Consider the following 16,046-nt stretch of genomic DNA (forward strand, 5'->3'; position numbering starts at 1 on the left):
GTTGTTCACTGTCCGTGGCATTGACCTCACAGTGACCATCCGCATGGCATTCACTCATGTCTTTGTAGCGTCCAGTATAGCCTCTTCTACAAGCACCTGATAGGACTGTTAATGAAACCATCAAGTTTTCATGGAGGTTAATCTGTATTCTGACTGCTCTAACTAACCGATATACATTTCTGATTAATATCAGTTGTTGGATCCCGAAGAATTAGATCAGACTACTTTCACATTATGAGCAGAATCTTCGTTCATGTTGTTAAAAATAATTTAATTTTAGGGTCTAAACTACGTTTACTTCCCTTGAAAAAAAAATTTCTAACTTTACTTATAAATTAATACACGTATAGCATACTGGTATAATTTTAAGTCTGCATAAGATTAATGATATTTCTAATATTTGAAATTTTCAAATATCACGTCAGAGTTTTAAATCTCTTAATAACAGAATGAGACGGGGTTAACTCGGTTATAATATTAAACACAAAACCAATTGCTCTTAGAGCAACGACACACGAGTTTCAGCGTAATTTATGCCTTCACTTTTACTTTGAATATTTAACTCAACACCTGTGGAATGCGCTTTCATCATATAGTTTTTAAATGATCTTATAATATGAATGAACTGACAAATTTTGCAGATACTTTATAGCCCATTAATTAAAGTACCCGTTCTTCGCTTGAGTTATTAATAAATGTATTTAAATTAGGCCTAAATAAATTATTGATATATACGAAGTCTCATTTAATGCTTACAACTAGCTTACGTGTGTATTAATTAACCTTCTTCACCCTTAATAAATGTAATAAACAATGTAAATAATAAGAGGGTAGTTTATCACTTAATTGATAAATGAAAGTTAGAGTATATTAAAAACAAATACTGAATTACCTTATTTTCTTATTTAGGTTTTATTTACAAAAGGGTGTGATGTCACAAGTCTTTCTCATTAGTCCTGTCCAGTCTCCATAACACCGCGTGTATTGTATTCTTTATGCGTATATCAGGTAAATGTATATTTGCCTAGGACGGAACAACAAAGTACACAGATCGCTTCATGCATTATCATAGGTCTCCTTGTAAATGTCTTGCAGACGTGATGTTTGAAAACGGTGAAGAGAGAAAAATTGTATATCATATTTTGTATTCTTGGGTTCAACTTTTAATCAGCTATCATGACTGTCATATGCCTCGACCAGTTTCCATAAACAAAATAACTTAATTAGTTTTGACTTCTCCATACCAAGTTTCATGGGCCTACAATTAACGACTTTAATATTATGTTAGAGTCCTAAGAGATCCTAAAGTATTATGTCAGATTTGGGATTCTAACGGCGGTATGTATTAATATGGCTGTCTGGTAGAAGTTTACCGACGTTTCGGGTTTACTTGCTGCCTCTATCATCAGATCCTATATATATCATCATCGCCCTGGTTATGGAAGCAGCAAGCACCTCTAAAACGTTGCTGAACTTCTACTACCAGACTACACGACGTAATAACCCAGAAGATAAGCATAATTTCTTAACGCATTATGTTAGCATTATCTTTTCTACACTCCCATTAATATATTGGCAATCAGTCACGTGAAGATGGGAATAGAGCCAGCTTCCGATAGATCATGTGTATCAAATACAGTCTGCCTCAGAATACGAGGTGCGATCGGAAAGTTTCAAGACTCCGCGTATAAAAACCCGTACACTTATCTCAGGTATTAAATTCATCCATCACCCTCGAAGTAGTTCCCCTGGGAGTGAACACAACGATCCCAGCGCCGCTGCCAAGTCTGGAAGCATCCCTGGAAATCTTTCTTTGTCAGCCTGTCAAGCACCATCTGCGATTCTGCCTGAATCCCTTCTATCGTCTCAAATCTCCTTTCCTTTAGCTGAATTTTCATCTTTGGGAAGAGGAAGAAGTCACACGGAGCTAAATCCGGCGAATAAGGAGGGTGCGGGATGACGGCCATGGTGTTTGAGGCCAAAAACTGCCGAACTTTGAGGGCGGTGTGCGCTGGCGCGTTGTCATGATGTGTCGCATGTGGAGTTCTTCCTTTAGAATCAGCTGACAGGTCCCATAGCCTATCCCAACAATGTCGCACAAGTCGTTGATGGTACGACGTCGATCTTCGTGAATGGCCTGCCGAATCTTCGTAACATTTTCGGGCGTTGTGCTCGAAGATGGTCGTCCAGAACGCTCGCCATCATCGACAGAGGTTCTGCCATTTTTAAAACGTGAATGCCACACAAAAGTTTGTGCACGACCCATTGCGGACTCCCCAAATGCTTGCTTTAGCATTTCATAGGTTTCCGTAGCCGTTTTGGCGAGTCTTTGGCAAAATTTGATGCACACGCCATTCCGAAATCGCAGGAGGGTCGGTGTAATGCACTACCAAAACGCCCGTAACTAAGAAACAAATGCTAATTCGATTATGCCGGCTGGCACACTGATTCACTATGAATGTAGGCCGCACCCCCTAAAGGCAGAAGCTCGTACTACATCCGGTTCGCCCTCTATTGACACAGTCTAGAAACTTTCCGATCGCACCTCGTATGCACAGTATCCAACAACGAATCCAACATGTCACAAAACTTTTTAGAACCAATAGTTTTACAAGTCTGGATATATTTTTAATAAGAAGTAAAAAGACACAGCCGTCGAGGTCTATTGGTGATACGACATTAAAGTTCATACAAAGGTTCATAAACATTTAAATGTTGGCTCAACATTTGACGGACACCCATACTTGAATCTCTACATGAAAACTCGAGACTCCGGAACGAGATCCTATAAACCTGCCCTTCTCTTATAAAGAACTACACGAGTGCTAGGAACTCATGCTAATTAACATATTATACAGAGTCTGAAATAGGTACCGGTGAGATTTAACAGAAGGCGTCACTGGACAAAACATTTCGTACCTACCCACTACGTTTCAAAGGACGTGTTGCTATAGTAATAAATTGAGAATAAAGCCACTTAATTGGAAGAGTCACGATTATGGCCCACATCGAGCGTTACAAACAATGACTTATGTCAGGCCACGACATCTTCGATGCATACCCAAGGAAATTATTTCTAGTGTTGTTTAAAGACATGAAGATGATTAATATTCTATATTGGTTGAGTAAGATACTACAGCCTCGCTGCGTGAAGTATGGACGTCTGTTAGATCGAATATGTGGTGGAGGACCTATGACACAGCGTGGAATGTGATCTTGTGGGTCCGAAGCAACCGTTCGGAGAACAGCTTTCGTCTTTTACGCGTGTTACCAGTGACCCGAATAATATACTTAATTCTATATAAATTATGAAACACTTAAAATAAAACACTAAGACTGAGCACTAGACAGATGGAAAGGTAACGGACATCTGTGGGTTTTCTCAGAAAAGTATTATTATTTGATGGTGGGGTCAATTCTTCGCTCAGACTGTCGGCTCTTACCAACGGTGATGGACCTTAAGTTCCATAAAAGCAAAGAAGTTCTTGGACAAGAAAATGAGTACCAGCGATAAAAAAATTAAACTAGAAAACAGATAGATAGTGAGATTTTAACTGAAATTAGTTTAACCACATATTTCTACGACATAATACGTGACGTACTTAAAGCGTGGCAGTTTAGTTTAACGTGTCGGTTTTATAGTTTTACGTTACGCGCGAGTCGTTACAATGTCACGTTACAAATTGGAAATCGTGAGCCGTTCTCTCGGTTAAGTTGACATACTTAAGTCTTATAAGTCTCCTGCACTCAATGCATGTAGGTCCTCCTCCACATCGACAAATACGGAACGCTGTTTGATAAGCTTTCTTAATTTATACTTTCAACGCCGCCATTTTATGTGAAGTCATTTGTACGGTGAAAGTACACAGACTTGTATTTATGACTTATTACATGCCACAAGAATGAGCCGGGATAGCTCAGTCAGTATAGTGACTAGATACGGGCTGGACGACCGGGGTTCGATCCCCGACGGGGGCAGAGGATTTTTCCTCTAGCTTCTGCGTCCAGACCGGCTCTGGGGCCCACCCAGCCTCCTCTACAATGGGTACCGGGGTTCTTTCCCGGGGGTAAAGCCGGCCGGGGCGTGATGCTGACCACTCACCCCCATCTAGTGCCGGGGTCAAGGAAGAGAGGAGCTATACCTCCTCTCCCCCCAAACGCCTACATGGCGTATAGTGGGACAAACTTTACTTTACTTTACATGCCACAAGAAAACATCATAGGTTTTTACTCTAGCACAATCTCTGTGCCTTATATTATTAATAATATATTGTAAGGCCTTCTGCGTGATTTTACTCATATTAGGACAGAGCAGTCTCGGTGCATATAGGCCTATATCAAACTAATAGGCTATGTAATAAACATTATTAAAAGAATGGATGTAAATTATGCTTAAAGAATTTGTATTGTGGCTCAGGGTGGACAAAAAATCTCGAACCTCACATTATGCATTTAATTTTCACATTTAAAAGTATATATTACAATTTGAATCTGGTATGAACCGACGAAACATTTGAATTTCCCTTCGGATTTTGACGTTTGCATATCAGTTTTGTTTCAGAGGCTAAGATAGCCCATCACTGAGTAAATTGTGTGGTAAATCTTTTGTGTTAAATATTTCTAGATTCTCTGTAACAGAAGCTTGCCAGATTTCGCCCACTTCTTATTAAATTCTTACACAAAACATCAAAACATGTTAAAGGAGAAACCAGTTTTATAATAACTATGGAAACTATTTATCTGTCAAACACAAAGCTACTTTTCGTGATTAACTTCAGTTTAGTTTTCTTAATGTCACATTTTACCATTAATGAGAAATACTGTCCAAATTTCGCCCACCTGTTACAAGAGGTACATTTAAAGTATTCAGTGCGTTTGAGATGTGAAGAAAGTAAAAATATAAATAAGTATTCTATCTTATATTTATAATACTTCTTGTAATTACTACATAAAGACACTCCTGAACTGGCAGCAAATGATTAGAAGATCTAAACATATCAAATAAAGTAAGCGATTTAACGTATTTGTGTGTATTTAGTAAACGTATGCGACTTGTTTTGCATCTAACGCAGGGAAAGTCAACTGTTATGAGGTTGGTACTCCTATTTGGTATTTCGGAGGCCCCTAGTTTAATTCTTGGCCCTTAGTCCAACTGTCCTGTGATACTTCTAGTTGCAGTCCTCAGTTCTCCTTCAAAATTTTGAGACAGTGTTTTCAAATTGACCTCAACGACTTCCTTTTACATCCTTCAGAATTTATCATTCACAATCGCACTGATATCCTTTGAATTTCAGGAAACGTCGTTAAATAAATAAGAGGACGGATGACACTGTCTCCATTAATCTCAATGTCATCTTGTTACCCTACGATGTCTAGTGTACCGGCATCTGTTTTCCGTAGGTAAAGTATTTATTTCTTTTACGACGATGAGCTCCTGGCCAAAGTTCAACCCAAAGAGTGTGGCTGTGATTAGCCCGGTCTTTCACCTCACATCACTTGTCTTATTCCGTCTGGAGAGTTGTCTTCAACGCTGGCACGTCCAAACCGTTTTTGCTCGTGCTGCGTTGACTCCGGGCGAATGTTGTTGATCGCCATGTTCAGACAGCTCGTTCATTGGTCCTAGATGCTCTGGTCTCGGTTGTGTTCCTTGGCGAGCCTGTCTTTGAAGTACAGACTCTGTGGTGAACCTTCCTAGACCACGGCTCCTGTTGATCGCTATAATTGTACTCGGGTTCGTGAAACGGTCCACACTTACGGAGGTGAATCAAAAGCGTGAGAAGTCAAAACGCACCTTTAAACAGGCAAACCTTGCCAAGAAAATTAGAAGCGATTTTTGTAAGAGTGTACCGTAATTCTGTGAAACAATAAGAATGGAACCATAAGGGGACGTTCTGTCGTGTAAATTTATATTTGCTCGTGTAATTTTTCTTATAAAAGTATAAAATATTTCATGTATGGAGCTCAAAACCATTACAGTTGTCTGTCATATTAGATGTTTGAAAGAAATTAATGGTCTCTTAAACAAAGTTAGCGGTTACTCCGAATTGAAGGATTAGTTAAGTATAATATCAATTTGTAAAGTTGAAGTCTTCATAAAATGATATCCTTTTATCCTTCAAATAATACTTCATGGATGGTTAATACTCTTGTTTCCATTTTAATCAACTTTTTATATTATTTAATATCATACATTACTTATAAATTCCAACCAATATAAAACTTTCAAAATCTAAGATTTACGTACAAGGTTAAATTGTAAATGATAAAGGTATTCTCGGTAATTTACCCATAATTTAAATCTCCGGTATCTCATTAAATTAATTAAGACAAATCTATGATTTGTCTTAATCCCATTTAAACAAATTCTCTTACGACAATATATATTATGAAGTTTATTATGAAACATACTCAATAATGAATTCAAAGCACTTAGAGGAATAGACAATATAAATAAAGGTAGAAACTATTTTTTTTTATTTCATTGTTCTCAATAACTTCATTCTTTCACGTCACGGTCTATTGAATATTATTTGCCAATAGTCTGATATGTAACCAGAGTAGAAAGTCCAAACATAAGCAGCATAGTAGTAAAAAATGTAGTCCTTCGTGTGCTGTCTAACCTAGGTCCTTGCTTAGAGGTCCCAACTTATTTTTAAGAAATGACGAATGTTACGGTAGACGTGGATGCAAATTACACCAGGACAATAAATTTGCGACCTGCACGAACAGAAAAATTGCACCTATTAACATTGAAATTGAAACTCTTTTAATATCATGAAGTATACTTCAAAATACGAACACATAACATAATTTATAAATGTCCATCCTTCTGTTACTCGTGTTTTTGTGAAATTATAACTTCTTCGGACTCGCAACTATAAGCAAGAAATATGTGCCATCCCAATTCTGAATTTGGATTGTTTCATCATCCTTGTAGATAAAGAAAACCATCCATGCGTGTACTAAGTGCTTAGCTAAACCAGAATCAGTCATCAAAAAAGTGTACAAAGATGTTTCACGAATTCATCTTTACTTCAGTGTGGTCATTGTATAGGCTGCGTCATTCACGTTGGCCAGTGAATTAACCTAAGTACCTGATTCGTTGCATTTAACTACACTGAATAAACGGTAAAAAACGTAAATGTCAAAAATCATCACGCCACGAAAGTGTACAGGATGATCCAAAAGATCTCGGCTTATGGTACCAGATAAATTTTAATTTGTTTGGATTTTTGTCGTAACTTGGAGGAGTATAACGGATGTAGATGACCTCGGTAAAACTTCAATAATCATACATCTTTGTGGTATTACAGGAAAATTTCGTAATTTATAAAACTCTTGCATTTGTAAGGTTTGTAACAGCATTGGATACGCCCCAAGAAGCTCACGTCCGAATCTGATAAATGAGCCGGTTCCGACATCATAAGATACTGTTTATGCATGTCCAAGTCCTGGGTAATGACGTTAGATGGCAGAGTATTCTATTTTCCAAGTATTGTTGGCATACGGCAGCTTTTAGAAGTACGTACTTCTGAACGAGATGAAGATACGAAACAGTCATCCCGTTGAATTTCAACAGGTCACTTCTACTAGTACTCCTCGAAACATTTTCAGGTAATTTTTGTTGAGGACAACTGTCGGTGAGTTGGGCAGACAGAGATAATATGACAAGCTTCTAAAAGCAAGCGATCACGCAAATCTTACTGGTCATCTGTGTTAATCATCTGACGAATGTAAACAGATGCATCATCACTAAGACGCGGTAGGAGTGGGTGTGTGCAGAAGCCGTCAAGGCAAGCTGCAAGGCTGTGAGAATCTGTATCGTCAGTGTTCTGGGATGCAAACACAGCAAAACGGAAACCTGTCTTCGATGGAAATCTTCCTTAAGTGACATTAATTGTTTGTGTGTCTGGCGTCTACAGGCCACTGGGCGTATCAAGGAAGAAACAGATGAACCGACTAGTCTAATTAGCAGTGGATTACACAGTGAAATATTGCTGATCGCGGACTTGGGCGGAACACTCCTCCCTTTACGTAATTTCGCTTCACGGTTGCGCTGTGTGACATTGTGACAGGGCATACTGGAGTAAAGACCAATAGAAGTATGGGCTGACTGTGACGTTTAGTGTGGAAATCGAATGGCTGGAGAGGAAATCTAGAAAAGTTTTGTCTTGCTGTGCAGAGATGGATGTTCATTGTAGTTACGCCATGGCAGCTGAGTGAGCATTTCGGCTTTGAATTTGGGACTCCCGTTTGAAATTTCGGAGCGGAGACAGGCTATTCTAAAAGAATTTTCGTAGTTTTCCTCAGTCATTCCTGGCAAGTACCTTAATTTAGGTCACGGCAGCTTCCTTCTATATTATAATTTCCGACTCATTGTCATTAATCACACAAATACTCGCCTCTGCATAAGGTGAATGTTCTGTGCCTTCTAATTTGTCTGCTATGCATTCCCCTAGCAGCCTATTAAAGTCTCTTGTGCTGATATTCTTCTGGGTGCTTGGTGTAGAAATGTAGTACAGTCGCAATGGATGTTGTGCATTAACCGACTAAACGCCAGTTGCTGGTTTGATTTTATACAGCCTTTGTAAAAATGTTGTGATGGACAACAGTTACGTTCAGAAATGAAGATGTGCAATGAGGCATAGCATAGAGGAAAAAAGAAAGAAAGAACGAATAAATAATAAGTATGGGATAATGTCTGATGTTTTTAGGTAACATTACGTTTTTTGGGTATTTTTAACTGCATAACATAGAAATCGGGACATTCTGTATAATGTGAGCTATTGACGTCATTAAATAATCCGCAGTAAATAAAATTAACACTGCGCCACGGTTGTCATAGGGTGACACGCAAAGAGATTTGAGGTAGCATTTGAACCCTAACAGCTGAATAACAAAAATACAAGTGGGTATAAGCTACTGGAGGCTGGAGAGATTTTCATAATGAAGAGCTTCATAATTTATCTTCTTCTGCAAATATTATTAGAGTAATAGAGGTCACTTGGGAGATCTAGACGTAGATGGGAGAATACTAGGTTGATGGACCTTAAGGAAACCAATTGCTAGGTTGTTGACTGAATTCATCTGGCAAAGGACAAGGACCAATGACTGGTCCTTGTCAGCAGGGTTATTATAAACCTTCGGATTTCATAGAAGCAGTGAATGTCTTGACTTTTTGAGTAACTGTTGACTTTTCAACAAAGAATGTGCTCAGTGTAGTTGCTGTATTTTATGGGGCCGTCGATACAGAGGTCACAGAGTCTGACGTCTCGTGACTATAGGTAGCCTAATGCCGTGTTCCAGATTCAACTCTCCCCTCCTCCTCCTCCCCCCCCAGCCTAAAATACGTTCGATATCTTTTGCATCTCATTACGCGTGAAGGGAAGGATTCAGCACTAATTTGAGTCGTAGATGTATCGAAATTTTGGCCTCGAACTTTGTGTATCATAAAAAAGAGTTCTTAATTCGTGGTCACTGCGTGGCTGTTTCTGAATTGGTATTGTAATCCGATGCCGAGATTGCAGTCCAGGACAGCTTTGCCGTCATGGCTCCAGCAGGTGGTGGGCAGACGGAAACACCACAGGGTGAAAGTAGGTCGTCATATGACGTACAGATTTCCACCGTTGCCAAATGTTTACAGATGAAAAGTAGGAGGTAAGTCCGGATATACTGAACAAAGAACTGAGTTTGAATGTCAGGTGATGGTTGAAGCATAGATCAAGTGGTAACTCGCCAGACCGTTTTAGAAATTAATGGAGTGCATTACTAGCCCGTGTGCCGATTTAGAAGGCATGTTTCTTAAAAAGCCTTATTATGCCATTAATTTTAATTTTAATTTTGATATTGGGAATGTATATCCATATCCTGCAATCATAATTTAGGACAAAATCTTAAGATACTCGTAAATTCAATTCAAAAAGTGTCAGATTTAAAATATTCGAGAACTGAGGTAAGAAATTACGATTAAATGTTGTAATCAGGAGCATAAAGTTTTTAGAAATACTTGCTACCATTCAGTCCAAAATCTTTTGTCTTCCCCCTCCCATCTGACATTTTATAATTTTTTTTTTAAACTGTAATTTTAAATGTTCTTTGTTTATGTGTGAAGCTTGGCCTGATGGGAGTTTGAGGACTGATTGTTGAGGTGAATATTTTGACTTGAAGTAAGAAATGGGCAGAGAAATTTGCATTATGAGCAGTTTCATAACTTATGAAGATTCCTGTCTTCTGGGTTGTTGCGCTATGTAGTCTGGTCGATGTTAACCAACGTTTCAGAGGTCATACTGCCTCCGTCCCTGATGAACCTCAAATCTCAGCTTTCCTCTTCGAAATCTAAGACTCAGTTTTATTAGCTTTCGAACTGACTCGATGAACTTGTAGTGATCACATGGTAAGGATGAATATGGTATCTTTATCCAGACTGCGGACTGCAAGATATAAGATGTTGCTGAGAAGGTGGAGACTATGAGGCCATTTCCTGCTTTTGCATAATAGCGTCAACATGGCGGAACAATGGACTCCCCCATTTAACCCTCTGAAGCCCAATGGCAACTATATATGTCCTACCTGATTGAACAATCAGTAAGTCATCATTTCGGACTTACGGTTAGACCGAGATTCTAACTGATGTAATACTTCAACATCAGTAAGAAATATTTCAATAAGTTGAACATTCTTTCATTGTTACTCTCTTGTGAAATTCGATGTTACCCTGTGGGAAGAACACACAAATAAAAGAGCTGAGAAAGATATTTGCTTCTAAGAGATACGAATCAAAATAATATCGAAGAAATAACATAATAAGGGATTTCGTCATTTTTATTCTTATTCTGATATTGTTTTAGGCATTAGAGCAAGAATCATGAGATTATCAGACATGTAGCACGAATGGGGAATTCATAAATTGGCCCAGTTATTTGTTTGTCTCTCCCAGGGCGGTGGCCACTTGGAAGCAATGAGAATAAACGGGAGACGATGTTAAAAGCGAATAAGAGAAATATAAACTGGAATGTGGATTGGATTTAACTTGCTTGAAAGTTAAACAGTGGGACTTTTTGAACATGGACATTGGTTTCCATACAAGCAGGGAATTTCTTTACCAGATGAATAACTACAAGCTTTTCTAGCGAGATATCTATGTCATGACGTCATAATATTTACTAGTAGACGCAGTAGGGCACGGTTCATTCAGGTTAAGTGGAAGGGACCCCCCCCCCCCACCCACCTACATCTCACGTTCCACAAGTAGCAGAGAAAGCAACAAGAATTTGAAGTTTCTGGAGACTTAGGCTAGTTACGTGGACCCAACGAACAATTTCAGTTCTTGTAGACCTACGCGTGTGTTGTTGACATTTAAATTGCATCAGGGTTGGAAATTACTCGAGAAAAGAATATGTTTTATGCATTTTCGTCTTCGTCCTCAGGGTACTCAGTTTTTTCGCCTTTCAACCACCTGACACTACTGGTAGCCCGAGAAGAATTAATTATAATTGTCGCCGTGAAGGCTCCAGATCATGCAAATGGTTTAAGAGTAAGAAGACGACTTCGAAAAGCAGAGTGTAGATGGCAGGACAGTATCAGTAAATTAGGAATTGTAGACCTTAACGCACAGCGTTACAATTCTGGAGGAGTAGGATGGCGGTGAGTCTGAAGATGGCTGTCTTCTGGTTGTTGCGCCGTGTAGTATTTAGAAAACCATAAGACTTGCGGAAAGATGTGTTAACCATAAAATGTACCATCTCTACAACTTTAGTCCGCAACATTTTTCGCTCCGATAAACATTTAGCGAGTTACGCTCCAAGTACGGTCGTAACCGCGTGTAGATCCTCGCGAATCGTTATTGAATTGTGTCGATAAATTCCCTGTCTCAAATTTCACGATAATCCATTCAGTGTTTCTCGGGTTACATACCACATATATAGGTGCATTTTTCTGCAGCTTTTAGATGAGAACGCGCCCAAATATGAAGTTTGTTTCGGCATTCTAGCTCAAGTTACGTAGGTGTCGTTTGCGTGTTCCGTGCCACTTCAGAGACTCATTCCCGCTGAACTGGCCCATCGTACTGCCACGCACTGTACCGTTAGGCTAGGAGCGCGCTTTGACGCTGGATAAACATGATGTGACGGAAGATTCTGCGCTTCACGCGTTTCAACCTCAAGAGGTCATCATCAGTGGCATTTTAAAATCAACCCATTAACATATTGAATCCATATACATGTAGGACTCGGATTACGCCGGGGTTAGGTTCCTGAGATTTCCGGCGTAAAATGAAGCGGCGTAAATTGAAGCAAAAATATAATGGGAACATATGTAAATACATTAGATTCCGTTCTAAGATTTTCAGTACTCAACATAAAATACTTGAAAAAATACTTGGCCAGAACCCATTCATACACGATTTTGACACTTCACTCCATGCCGCTGAAATGTTGGGGATTCCTTTCATGATGTCGTCTGACTTCCAGCAGTCTCTCAACGTGACATTTTCGGACATTTGAATAGCCTCAGAAATTCCCTTGAGTGTTGTCCGTAATTAATAAGCCTTGAAGGTGGATATTGGTCCTTGATCCATGGGTTGTAAAAGTGAGGTTGTGTTTGGTGGAAGGAAGACAATCTTGATCTCTAGGCCATTGGTATTCAAATCACTCAAATCTGGACGGTGATCAGGGGCATTGTCCAGCAGCAGCAAAACCTTGTGTGAAAATCTATTTTTTGTTTAATTATTTCATTTTTAGGCTGTAGTTTATCATTTGGTATTATAGTTTTATTACAATGTCTGGACCATCTGTGTCTAGGCAGTCGGGCAGAGTCATGACTCATCACCCCCTCCAATCGTGATCTATGAGAGGCGCAAAAGTGAAGCGGGCGTTAATTGAAGCGGCGTAAACCGAGTCCTACCTGTAGTCCATACAACACTGTATTCTCACAATGCACTGTGTGTGAAGATGGTGACTTGCTCCTTTATGTCATGTTTGTAATACCACACTTTTGGTTCAGGAATATTTACGGTTTATGTTGTAAACGAACTAACGTATTGTCCCGTTGAGTCACCCATATGAGCTGGGCCACGTCTTATTCGAAGTGGACGTAGTAATAAACCGAAATAAAGTAAAGTTTCATATACAATAGATGGCCACACAGGTTGCCAGTGTTTATATACCCCTGCACACATTCCGAGCTGACGGTAATAATCACGCACGCTTAGAGATCCACGACGGTCCAGGTGGACAACAACGCAAGCCACAAGAGCGGCTTTGGTCATTGGACAGTGCTGCAACACAAGAACGCCTCCACTGGTCCTTTGAGCCTTGATTATCAGCGAAGCAAGCTGGATTAAGAGCCCAGCTTTAAGAAGGCGCAGCAGGAATTACCTTGGGTGTCCCCAGCGGGCGTAGTCCCCGGAAGTAGCAAGCCCCTCGGGAGTAGTCATGGTCCTCCCGAGGTCTGTGACCTCACCTATATGGCAGAAGCCCAGGGGTTTTCAGCCCAATGAAGGCAAGGCCTAGGGGAGCCACGTCCTATGGGAAAGCCCTAGAGTAAGGAATGGGACAGAAGCCTGGAAGAGACGGAAGAATCTGCATTTGACATAACCTGGGGTGGAATCCTCGGAGCGCATCTCCCTGAATTAGCCTCGCTTCTTGGGGAAGACATGCGGGCTGCGTAGTTCCAGCTAAGAAATGTAATAGACAGGCAGACATTGATGAAATTGTGTGTTCTTCGCTCACGCTGGGGCGTGAAGAACACCTATCTTTGATATTTGATTAACTGTGAAGAAATACAATTTCTGACTCCAAATGGCGTGACATGTGTGTGATTAACTAACTAACGATGAGTCTGAACATGGAGTACAGTAGCCTCATTATACTTCGGCTGTCGGGGAACAGTTTCATCACCGTTGTTTTAGTGAATTAAACATTCATCTAATTTTCGTCTTCGGGGACATAATCACACCCGTGGTGTATCTGATTCCGCTGTATAACGAGTGTCAACTCTAATATATTTCTAACTGCAATAAATTAACCTTAGTGCCAACCAGGTATGCAAAAGAGACTGCATTTAACAATAGGTAACATTCTCCACGCTTGTGAGATTTTACGTTCTAACGGTGACTAGTATGAAGATGAGAGATGCCATTATCGCTATGGTGATGGCAGCATTAATCACCTTTGAAACGTCTTTACATTTCTACCAGACTACACGGCTTAAATCCCAGAAGATAGTCACCTTCGAGTAATTAAACTTTGTTATAAAAATCAAAATTTCATACAGAAATTTCTCGCAGTCATTAAATAGACGTGAAATGTTTATTAAAATAATTGTTTCTTCATACCTGTGATTTGCGAGACGTTTTGGCTGTTCTTTTTTCTAACTGAATAATTTATAAAACCACTCCCTAAACGTGGTGATGGTTACGAATTGTTGTCACCCATGATTCGTAGCATTGTTGCACTCGGGCGCCAGTTGGTACCGTATGTTCCGAGGGGCGATGGGCAGTCCGTTAACCTCACATGCATTCACTCGCCAGACACTTCACTCCAGGCAACCAGCAGCCAACTGAGACTGGCCACAGTTACTTCTCAAGAAACCTCGTGAAAGCGAGGAACAAACTGGTTGATGACGTCACATTTCTTCTCCGGTATGTACAACAATAGACTACCTTGCTAGGGGCCACTGCGAGATTGCCCCTTGTGAACGAGTAGCTGGACTTGTTGCAAGCGCAGAGAGGCGGGACCCCAGTTGGCATTGTCATTGCTCGTTCAATATCGACCAGCATGACTGAGGTTTTCTTTGACGACCGTCTTCTGGGTTCTAACACCGTGTAGTTTGATAGAAGTTAACAGACAATTCTGCCTCCATTATCATCTGTTGATCAATAATAGCTCGTTTTCTAAGCATCACTCTGTCCCACGACAGTGGAGGCATCTAGAAGCTCTGAAATGTCCATAAACTATCAGAGACTATATGGTGAAACAACTGACTTGTAGTCAGAAGACACCATATTCGAATTCTGGCAAGACTACCGGCAGTTCTGGTCCGTGTTTAGCGTAGTTTTCCTCAGTCTCTCCAGGCTAATTCCCCGGAAGTATCTTCAAATGACCCAAGACTGCTTCACTTCAGACTCTCATGCACTCAGTGATCATATTGCCTTTCCATACAATTTTGGTGCTGTGTACCTGTGGGTTGAAACATCGTAAAGTAGCGTAATAATCGATCACCGTAAGTTAAGGTTCTTTTATTTAATTCTTCGGTTATTTATAAACCGTATTTGAAGCAGGTTCAGACACTATTAGTCCTTTATTACAGCGAGTGAAATTAAAACAATGATAATGGGAATATTTAATTAAATCCGTTATCCAAACTAGTGTCATTACATGCTTAAAAATTTGCAGATTGATGGTACTCGTGGATAGTTGCAAACGTTCATACGTGATGTTATTAATATATGGAATCGGTCGTAGCCCGTTTTTGGGTATTGAGTAAAACCATTAAAACCTTATTCAGGTTAGGCAGTCTCCAGGCCGAGATAAGTACCCAGACCTTACAAACACAAAGAAGGTTGTTAACCATAGTTTCGGTGGTAGGATGATGTCTGGTTTCGCTCACATTATCAATCCTTCTCTTAATAATTGTCAGTTGTTGGCAGCTTGTGTTAGGCCTCATTAACAATGACATATTTTTCATTGTTTTACCACTGGTGTTATTTGGGTTTGCATCTTCATATCACGCGTGTTACTTATTTTAACCTAAATTGACTACATGTACATATTAATAAACACTGTATCGATATGTCTAAACAACGCAGGCCACGTCATGTAACTTGCGCCAATCCGTCAGTTGTCTTCTAACAGTCGAAGTGGAACGAGTGTTCATCATCGAACACTACCTGACATCTCGTTTAGGAATACATTTCTCGATTCTCCTGTGCCAAACTAATCGACAGTATCTCGTCTAGTGAACGTTTCTGTCACAACAAGAGACTCTTCAACGGGCTGCATGAAGAAAAAAGTAAATTACCGTGGTGAACATTTTTAACTCTTAATATA

The 16,046-nt window shown here is 39.9% G+C and overlaps 1 protein-coding gene and 1 long non-coding RNA gene across 3 annotated transcripts in view; one reads left to right on the forward strand and one right to left on the reverse strand.

Annotated features, from left to right (window-relative positions):
• The window catches only part of kkv (hyaluronan synthase-like protein kkv), an 82,979-nt gene extending 68,400 nt beyond the window's left edge, over positions 1-14,579 (reverse strand). For both annotated transcript variants that reach the window (XM_022073770.2, XM_087352299.1), the window contains exon 1: positions 14,333-14,579. The gene's annotated coding sequence lies outside the window, so the exon portion shown is untranslated. The remainder of the gene's footprint in view (positions 1-14,332) is intronic.
• Positions 1-16,046, forward strand: part of LOC110834568 (uncharacterized) — a 260,749-nt gene that overhangs the window by 225,264 nt on the left and 19,439 nt on the right. The gene's annotated exons all lie outside the window — the stretch shown is intronic.

The sequence above is a fragment of the Zootermopsis nevadensis genome, unplaced genomic scaffold (assembly GCF_977971745.1).
Source record: "Zootermopsis nevadensis isolate Lab colony 2312 unplaced genomic scaffold, Znev_1.0 Znev_ptg000021l, whole genome shotgun sequence".
NCBI classification, from domain to species: domain Eukaryota; kingdom Metazoa; phylum Arthropoda; class Insecta; order Blattodea; family Termopsidae; genus Zootermopsis; species Zootermopsis nevadensis.